The following is an 11,017-nucleotide window of genomic DNA, read 5'->3' as shown; positions in this document are numbered from 1 at the left end:
ACCTCTTGCTTTGAGAGATCACTATGTACCTAATGAATACAATGCACCTACATGCATCTAATTGCCTCCATTTAGAGCACATCATTATGAAATTAAAGCACAAACTATTCAAATGCTTCTTAACTTTCATGGACTTCCTAGTGAAGAACCTTACAAGCATTTGGATGAGTTTCTTGAAGTATGTTCCACCGTAAAATATACGGACATGCCGGAAGAGGTTTTAAGACTCAAACTTTTTCCATTCACCTTAAAAGACAAGGCAAAGTATTGGTTTAACAATCTTAGGCCTTTTTCAGTCACTTCTTGGGTAGAAATGCAACAAGAGTTCTTGAAGAAGTACTATCCGGTTTCTAAGACCAATGCCATGAGGACCTCAATTCGAGAATTTTCACATGGGGATGGAGAAACATTTCATGAGGCATGGGAACGCTTCAATGAATTGCTTAGGAAGTGTCCACATCATGACATGCCCAAATGGTAATTAGGTCAATACTTCTTTGAGAGCTTATCGGACAACTATAAGGGTATGGTTGATGCTTCCATGGGTGACTCTTACATTGATAGGCATAAGGATGACGTATGGCGTCTTTATGAAAGCATGAGTGAAAATTCTTTGCATAGAACACTATCATCCAAGAATGGTAGGAAGAGTGTAGGCTTACATCAAGTCGAACATTAAAATGAAATAGCCGCCGAAATGAAGTCTTTATCTCAAAGGTTTGATTAATTTTTGATTAACCAAAACTCGGTGAACCAAGTATCTTCCTTTCCTAACCATTCTCATCGTGCATCAAATGAAACATGTATGACTCGTTCTAGTGTTCTCCATTCTACTTCTCATTGTCCTCATGGACAAGTACATAATGAACCTAATAAACAAGTCAATGCGGCTTTTGTAAACCAAGGGAACAATCCTTATGGTACTCATTATAATCCAAGTTGGAGGAATCATCTGAATTTCTCTAGGAAAAACCATGGAGAAGGCTTAAACCCTTCCCAAGGCGGTTTCCAAGGGAAATACATTCCACCTCCACTTCAAAACCAAGGATCCCAAGGTTATAGACCCTATCAATCACAAGGGAATTAATTTGCTAATTCTCATTTTCCCAAGCAATCTTATTCCCAAGGAAACACTAGAAGTCTCGCCTTTGAAGAAAAAGTTTTAAATGCTTTAGGGACTCTTGAGGTTAACACACAATTACTTCATTCTCACTTTCAATCCATTGCTAAGCTAGAAACCCAAGTAGGGCAAATAGCAAGCACTCTTAATGCAAGAGAGAAGGGAAAGATGCCCATTAATGCCCCACTTAAACAACAATGTATTGTGGAAACCCATTCCTCATCGGAAGGGCATACCATTGAACATGTTAATGCGGTGACTACCTTGTGTAGTGGTAGAGTTGTGGACAATCAAGTTGAAATATCCAATGAAGAGAGTTAACCGGTGTAACCTCAAGTTATCACCCGTCCCGTTTCACATCCCATTCCTCCTTCATTGCATACACATGATCTTGCAAATGAGAAAGTTTTGAAAAATGTGTTTGAAAAAGAAGTTTTAAAAAATGAGGTTGAAAAGGTTTTATTGAAAAATGATTTGAAAACTTCTTGTGTTAAAGAGAGTTCCAAAGAAAATTCTGAAAGAGTGTTTGAACCAAAGGTTCCATTTCCGGACGCCTTAAAAGGATCCATTTCAAAAGACAAGCAAAAGGCAAAAACCAATGAAATTATGGAAATGTTTAGGCAAGTGAAAGTTAACCTTCCACTATTGGATGCAATCAAGAAAATTCCCGCTTATGCCAAATTCTTGAAAGACTTGTGCACCCAAAAGTGGAAGAACAAGAGCCAAACACCAAGAAAAGTGGTTTTGACCAAGCAAGTAAGCTCAATTTTGCAACATAACAATCTTCCAAAGTTTAAGGACCCCAGTTCACCCACTAAATCATGCATCATTGGTGATCATATCATTAATCGGGCACTTCTTGACTTAGGAGCAAGTGTTAACCTTTTTCCATATTCGGTCTTTGTTAAATTAGGCCTAGGTGAATTAAAACTGACGTCGGTAGTTTTGCAACTTGTCGATCGATCCATTAAGAAACCTAGGGGTGTCATTGAGGATGTTTTAATCAAGATTGATAAATTCTTCTTCCCGGTTGATTTCGTTGTCATTGACACGGAACCGGTTTCCAATCTTAAGAGCAAAATTCCCGTTATCTTTGGCCGTTCTTTCTTGGCAACCGTCAATGTCAACATCAATTGTAGAACAGGGGTGATGAAGATTTCATTTGGCCACATGAAGGTAAAGTTGAATATCTTTAATCCCACACCCAATTCACTTGACAAGTATGAAGGAGAGGTCAATGTTGTAGAAAAATGTCATGATCTTCATTGCCAAGGAAATGAGCTTTTGTGTAAAACCAAAACTTCCAATGGATCATCTTCAACCTTGCATTCTCAAAGTGTTGTTTCAAATTCTTGCTTTAAAAGAGCATGGAAGCCCAAAGGTTTTAATTGCATATACAAAGGATCAAATGCTTCTTTTTAGCTTGATTTAACAAGTTCTTCAAAGGACCATTTGTTAGGTGGAGTTCAAAGCATTTATCACCCCAACAAGGAGGGGATGCATCATAAGATCTTTGACCTGGGCTAAAAGAGCCCAACGTCTTGCTAGAGACGTTAAAGACTAGCAAAGGGATTCGTAGGGTGTTAAAACCCTATTTCTCCCCTATTTCTATCTTCCATTTTGTTTGTTGCGAAGTCTAGATACTTGTTTTAGGTTCACATGCATTGAAAGGAACTTTGGTGAGGATTGCATAAACTTTTATGTCATAATTGAGCATTTGGCAAAGTTCGATCGATCTCACATTGGAGTTTGAAAGGAGTTCATCAAAGTTTGAAAGGAGTTCATCAAAGTTCGATCGATCACAACTCATCTTTGATCGATTGAACTAGTCGGGAAATGTTTTTAAAAACAAATTCAAGGGTCTTAAGATTGATCATTTGGATCAATCTCACTCACCAAACCCTAGCCTCTCGTCCCTCAACACTGTGAATCATCTCTCCCAGCTCTGGCAACTCCTCCGGCGAGATCCAAGCATCTCGAATCTCAGTTCATCTCCATCTTCTTCATCTCAGATTTTCTCAGTTTATTCTCCATTCTCTCGCTCTCTTGAGGTAAGATCCGAGACATCCTTCCCCAGATATGAACTCTCATGCATCAATTCTTATTTTAAATGTTGTAATCATGTTGCTCTCATGTTGAATCTTCCATTCTTAAAGCTTTAGCATCCATGTCTATATATATATATGTGTGTGTATACGTGTGCATAGATTTTGAAGATTTTGTTAGATTTGGGTGTTTGGGCCACATTTGGAGTGCATTTAGGCTTGATTTGTGTTGATTGGAGGGCCCACGAACTCACTCGTGTGGGCCCCATGCTTCAAAAGTCACCGATCTGTGACTGTTAGGTTTCATCGTCGCACTGTTCGATCGATCGAACAAATTTATGATCGATCAAATATTTGCGATCGATCCAACTCAACCTTCGATCAATCCAACTTTTGTGATCGATCTCATTTCTTTTTCTGATCGATCGAATTTCACAAATCTCATATACACACTTCATTCATCTTATCTTATGTTCATGCTACCTTATATATGCCCAATGCTTGTGATATTCCACATTGGATGCACTTCATACTTACATTGTTTAGCATGTTTCATATTCTGCCACTTGCATAGAATCATGCGATATTTGTTTTGTCTATCTTGTTTGACATATATGTTTCTATATTGTGTTTTATATTCTATATATGTTGGCACTAACTCTTGAATTTCTATTTGCCGACTATGGCTCGCGTTAAGACGGTAGCACGTAGACACCGTCACGTTTCCACCCGCAGACTTAATGACGGCGCCGGTCCATCTCATGTCCGGGATCCTAGCCCCGACCACACATAGAGGAGAGTCCGATAGCGGACTGGGAAGACTGCACAACCCTCTCATACAAAGGAGCCATTACACCCTACTCTACCCCAGTCCCCGGCTCGTCCAGCATTCACTCCATCACCATCTCCACCGCATAGAGGCGCTGAGCAGCCAGCTCAGCCGGCTTCACCTGTTCAGCCAGTTCATCTACAGCGCGATAGGCTCGTGCTTAGATATGCACACACGACTATCGAGCACGAGTCAGCATTCGACACCGCATTCTTCTCCAGATCGGTGCTGACTCGATTTGCCTATCAGGACATCATTCAGCGGGGCCTCTCAGCTATTCTTGCCCCAGTCACAGAGCCGATCTACCCGCGACTGGTACGGTTGTTCTACCAGAACCTCCGACCGTCGCCGCACACTACAGCCGAGCTCATCACCTCTATTGATGGCCATGAGATCACAATTATAGTGAAGACTTTAGCCCATTCGACTCGCTGTCCACATCTGTGCGCGTCAGAGCTTCAGGAGACCTATCCCAGGCTCCACAGGCCTTCTTACGCCGATATAGCGGTTTTTCTCACAGGTCACCATGCCGGTGGTGAGACCTTCGCCACCCGGACATTCTTGCCGGATGACCAGTGGTTTACAGATTCGGTGCTCTACCGAAACATATACATGGCAGGACACAAGATTTAGAGGCGGGGTGACTATCTAGCAGCCCTGTACGCCTTCTATACCGGCTACTGGGTGTCTATTCCTGCGCTTATCTGGAGCGTGATAAGGAAGCCCTACGATGAGTACGTCAGCAAGGAGGCGCCCGAAATGGCCAAGTCTCTTCCATTCAGCCACTTCATCACCCAGATTCTCATTGACCAGCGTTATCCCATCCACCCGCAGGAGGACCCCGAGAGAGGTTCCTGTCACTTCCTCAAGAAGGACTGGAACAAGAGCTATAGAGCTATTATCACTTGCCTACAGATCCATGCCGTACTAACGGCTGCAGAGCTGGAGTTAGAGGAGGAGGCGGCAGCCCAGGCACCAGCAGCTCCCGCAGCGAACGATGCACCAGTTGATCCAGCTGCCGAGCATGATGACATTGATATAGACATCGACTTAGAGTGCCCTGCAGATGATGCGGAGCAGGACTCTCCAGTCAGGTCACCTATCCACAAGCAGGTGCAAACCCAAGAGCTGTCTTCTGACTCATCCTTACCAGACTTGACCCCCGGCTTTGGAGTACGTCTACATACGCTTGAGGATGCTGTTGTTGCCATCAGAGCTGACCTCACAACCCACAGAATGGAGTTTGCTACCTTCCGCACGGATGTCACAGCTATGTTCAGAGATCTATCCCGAGACATCCGCGGAGCCAGACCTGCCCGTCCTACCTCATCTTCCTGAGCTCCTAGTCTTTTCTATCTTATGAACCCTCTCTCCTTTTGATACTTTATTATTGTCACTGTATTATTTTTACAGCCGGTCTGTCGGCTTTGATATTTTTGTTGTACCTGCACTTTCTCTATTTTATATATCTATTTTTACTATGGATGTCATATGATTGTATTCTCATATCTGTATGTTTGACTCCATCAGGTGCATCACAGTGACTTCAGTAAAAGAGTGCTACCCAATTTCCAGGACCACCCTTATACCTCTCTCATTTCGTTATCTGTTTATCCCATTTACACTTGCATGTTCAATGTGCACATGATTATCCCATTTTGTTACCAGATAAGTTTATCCAAGTGCCAATTTTCAGGATCACAGTTCATCCCAAGTTTAGGGGGGCAATGCCACCCACTTCGGATACTTCATTCCCGATCATTCTTGCTCAGTTGCACTGGTATACTCTTTCCTTTGTTCTCTTTGCACATTGAGGACATTGTGCAATTTAAGTTTGGGGGGAATGGTGCTCTACAGTGATAGTTTTAAATTCAAACTTTTAGCATGACTCGTGTATGTGAGGGATATTTCTATGATGGGTCCATACCTAGCTATGATTTTGATCTTTTAAGGACTATATTGCTTAAAATTTAACAATTGCTTGACTTGAGAGTCCAATACTCCTTGTATGCCTTATGAATGCTATTTAGGAGTAAATTTTTTGAAAGATTGATATCTTGTTTGCACTTGTGGTCCACATAATCTTGATTTTGTGATTGTTTTGAGATTCACTCTAATCTTCTACATTAGCATAGGCATACACTAGCATTCATTTGTGGGGTACATGCTTAGTTGATTATTGAATTGGTTATATCCCAATTGAGCTAGTAGTGCATTGAAAGCTTTCATTCTTGATAAAGGTGGATAACAACCCCTTTTAACTAAGTAGCCGGGATTCTAGCCTCATCAAGCACTGAACTTCTCGCGCCGAAAGGTGGAGGGCCCAAACTCTAGGTCAATAATTGAACTTGCTTACCAAAAAAAAAAAAAAAAACGAAAGCAATAAAAAGTGAGGACTTTTCCCAAATGGTGAGAAATGGGAAGTGATTAAATGGTTGTTGTCTTGATTTGTAGTCTAGTTGATTTGAGCTTCTAAGTCCTCAGGGGTGTTTGAATACCTAGTGCCCTAAAGCCGTCCGGTTTGGGAGTCATTGACCTAACGCTCGATCTCATGAATCGCTAGAAAGCTTAAGAGATCAACACATTGCACTATGCTTCCATCTTTGATCCTAAAAAAAAAAAAATATCGGGTGAAAAGAATAAGCGCACCTAGAACAATAAAGCTTTAATAAAAGGTTCACTTTTTGTCTTGATGATCGGTACTAGATTTGAGTGCTAGTTTGAGGGTAAGGATGTGATTAATTCTTTAGTTGGCTTAGATAGCAACACATTGATGCCGGTCCACTCAAAAGAATTCTAGAGTTGTTTAGATTTGCATGATCATTTTCTTGATGTGTGGAGGACCGTACTTGCTTGCTTGATGTTGAGATTTTGGGAGATTGCTTGGAAAGGGTTGAAAAATTGCATACTTGAAGTAGTTTTCTCCCAATGCTTGTTTACAATATTGGTACCTCTATTGAAAAAATGAGCTTAATGTTTTTGGGTACCAATTCTGGAAACCCTCACGAGACTTCACTCATCCACTAGGGGTAACCTAGGGGTTTAAAAGGCTTGTTGCATATGCTAAATGCAATCATGCTCCCTACGAAAGTGACGTTATCCATTTATTGTTTTCTAGTTTATAGTTGTATAGTTGTTCATTTCATTCCTTTACTTTCTAGTTCATTGCTAGGGACTAGCAATATTTAAGTTTGGGGATGTGATAAGTACTGAAAAGTGCAAATTTAAACCCCTTAAGCTTAGGCATTCTAGTACCTTTATCTATCTTACTTTACCGTTTTAGATTGATTTCGTATTATTTCCATTTTCAGGCACTTATCCCGAAAATAAGCTAACTCAGCCAAATAAGAACTTAATTGAAGCAATTCTGAGATTAAACAAAGAAAGGAGCAAAGTGGAGAAAGAAAGAAGCAAAGCAGCAAGTTCGATCGATCCAAGTCTAAGGTTCGATCGATCGAACATTGATCGATTTCAGCACTTCAAGATAGACCCAAGCCTTGACCCAAAGCATTTAAGTCCAAAAGTTCGATCGATCCAACATCATTCTTCGATCAATCGAACACCTTTGTCCTTATCCAAATGATTGATCCTATCCATAACTATACCACCCACTAACCACTTTTGTCTTTTTCCCATAAATATTTTGGATTTGTCTTTTTCTAAAAGGCTCAGCCAGTTGGATCGATCCAGATTAAGTTCGATCGATCTCACTTACTTTCGATCGATCGAACTTCCTCCAGTGCGAAAAAAGATAAAATTCGATCTCATTGAAAGTTGTCCTTTATCCAATCATCAGGGAATATTGTGTGCACGACCCCAGCTCATTTTAGGTGTCATTTTGACCTACCTATATAAGGATAAGGATGGCTTTTTCAAAGGGAGCCAACATTATTTTTCATATCATCTCTTGGAAAGGAAGTTTAGAGGAGGAGGAGGCTAGAGACACCATTGGAGATCTTCATCAACAAGGAACAAACATCTTCCATGGAGTTAGCCCTTGAGGGTTGGAGCATCCTCACCATGAGTGGCTAGACATCCTTTTGGGGCTAGAGTTAGCCCCAAGCATGCTTTTTATATCTTAATCTTGTGTATTATTGAGGGATTAGTGTTGTAATTAATATTTTAACACTTTGATATATATAGATCTTGTTTAATCAATGATTTATGTGGTTTAATGCTTCCAATTGATCATTTTATTCTATCCATATGTCTATGTATGTTAGAATAGATGTTCATGTGCTTATTTCTAGATTTTGTGTTGTTGATGCATGTCTATGTGTATTGATGCCATAAATTTAGAGGTTGTCAAAACATAGTGCTTAAAGGAATGTTCTTGTGATTTTCTAGATGGTTCATGCTCATATCTTGATGGATTGTGTCTCCTTCTTAGCTAAATTAGTTTAATTCAATGACTCAATTGTAGTTTAGTGATAATATAATATTAGATGGGAAGACAATCCACGTTAGTTGTTTGATGCTCCATACTTTTGAATGCAAGTAGCATATGTCTCTAATCTTGTGTTGTATTTGGATTGTGAGCCTAATGAAAAGGATTAATGATTTGCTAGATATGTTGTGCTTTTCACATGCTATTTAGACAATATATACTTAATTGCTAGATATATTGTGATTTTCACATGTTGGTTAGACAATGTATGCTTAATTTGTCATCCTTGCTTGTTGAATCAACCAAATACACACACACCAATATTGCAACACCCTAATTTCCCTCATTAATCACTTGTCTATAAAATAGAAATACATTGCTTGGTGGTGATTTCTAAACCCCAAGACTCTTCTCTCTCTCTCACTTACTCTCCATTGCATTCAATTACTTAGTATAATTTAGTTGCTCTCTAATCTAACCGACCAATCAATTGTTTGATCACTCGACCTACTAACCTCAATAGCGATTCCACAATCAACTCTGACTCCAATCCCTTGGGACGATCCCTACTCGCCCTAGCTATATTTATAGTTAAAGGTAGTAGTGGCTTTTACAAATGTAAAACTTGGCCCTCGCCTAAATTGCACGTTTCTCCAAGCTTGTGGTCACCGCAACCTACTATTGGAAGGACCAACAAGTTTTTTGTGATGAGCACTGAAAAATGCGTATTTAAACCCCTTAAACTTAGGCATTCTACTACCTTTATCTATCTTACTTTACCGTTTTAGATTGATTTCGTATTATTTCCATTTTCAGGCACTTATCCCGAAAATAAGCTAACTCAGCCAAATAAGAGCTTAATTGAAGCAATTCTGAGATTAAACAAAGAAAGGAGCAAAGTGGAGAAAGAAAGAAGCAAAGCAGCAAGTTCGATCGATCCAAGTCCAAGGTTCAATCGATCGAACATTGATCGATCTCAGCACTTCAAGATAAACCCAAGCCTTGACCCAAAGCACTTAAGTCCAAAAGTTCGATCGATCCAACATCATTCTTCGATCGATCGAACACCTTTGTCCATATCCAAATGATTGATCATATCTACAGCTGTACCACCCACTAACCACTTTTTTTTCTTTTCCCATAAATATCTCCCATAAATATCTCGGATTTGTGTTTTTCCAAAAAGCTCAACCAGTTGGATCAATTCAACCTAAGTTTGATCGATCTCACTTACTTTCGATCGATCCAACTTCCTCCAGTGCGAAAAAGTTAAAATTCCATCTCATTGAAAGTTGTCCTTTATCCAATCATTAGGGAATATTGTGTGCACGACCCTAACTCATTTTGGGTGTCATTTTAACCTACCTATATAAGGATAAGGATGGCTTTTTCAAAGGGAGCCAACATTATTTTTCATATCATCTCTTGGAGAGGAAGTTTAGAGGAGGAGGAGGCTAGAGACACCATTGGAGATCTTCATCAACAAGGAGCAAACCTCTTCCATGGAGTTAGCCCTTGAGGGTTGGAGTATCCTCACCATAAGTGGCTAGACATCCTCTTGGGGTTAGAGTTAGCCCCAAACATGCTTTCTATATCTTAATCTTGAGTATTATTGAGAGATTAGTGTTGTAATTAATGTTTTGACACTTTGATATATATAGATCTTCTTTATTCAGTGATTTATTTGGTTTAATGCTTCCAATTGATCATTTCATTCCATTCATATGTCTATGTATGCTAGAATTGATTTTCAGGTGCTCATCTCTAGCTTTTGTGTTATTGATGCATGTCCATGTGTATTGATGCCATATATTTAGAGATTGTCAAAACATTGTGCTTAAAAGAATGCTTTTGTGATTCTCTTGATGGTTCATGCTTATCTCTTGATGGATTGTACCTCTCCCCTAGTTTATTTTCATGCTAGTAGTGTAGATGTAGTATAGTTATAGTGTAGTGTAAAATGGGAGAATAATCTATGCTTGTTGTTTGATGATCCAAGCTTTTGAATGCAATTAGAATATGTCTCTAATCTTGTGTTGTATTTGGATTGTGAGCCTAAGGAAAGGATTAATGACTTGGTTTGATTTATTTTGCCTTTCACATGTTGTTTAGATAATATATGCTTCATCGCTTAGATATATTGTGCCTTTCACATGATGTTTAGACAATACATGCTTAACTAGTCATCCTTGCTTGTTAAATCAACCAAATACACACACACCAATATTGCAACACCTTAATTGCCCTCATTAATCACTTGTCAATAATATAGAAATGCATTGCTTGGTGGTGATCTCTAAACCCCAAGACTCTTCTCTCTCTCGTACTTACTCTCCATTGCATTCAATTACTTAGTCTAATTTAGTTGCTTTTTAATCAACCAACCAACCAATTGTTTAATCACTCGACCTACTAGCCCTAATTACAATTCCACAATCAACTCCGACATTGCTCAATCCCCATAATCCCTTGGGACGATCCCTACTCACCCTTACTACGTTAGTAGTAGTGTTGGTAGTGGTTTTATAAATTTAAACTTGACCCAAAAGGCTTTTCTTGAACCGCACATTCACTACATCAATTTTGGCGTACAAGGAACGGCCATAACACGTCAAATTTTGGCGCCGTTGCCAGGG

General features: G+C 39.7%; 1 pseudogene; it reads right to left on the bottom strand.

The window, feature by feature from the left end:
• Positions 1 to 369: 369 nt before the first annotated feature.
• LOC132272172 (small nucleolar RNA R71) lies at positions 370 to 468 on the bottom strand (annotated as a pseudogene).
• Positions 469 to 11,017: the final 10,549 nt, after the last annotated feature.

Source organism: Cornus florida, unplaced genomic scaffold (genome assembly GCF_030987335.1).
Source record: "Cornus florida cultivar Cherokee Brave unplaced genomic scaffold, ASM3098733v1 CherokeeBrave_3.0.0_Hap2_Chr08, whole genome shotgun sequence".
Lineage (NCBI taxonomy): Eukaryota > Viridiplantae > Streptophyta > Magnoliopsida > Cornales > Cornaceae > Cornus > Cornus florida.
The sequence above is the reverse complement of the archived record's forward strand: the minus strand, read 5'-3'. Positions and strand labels throughout refer to the sequence as shown.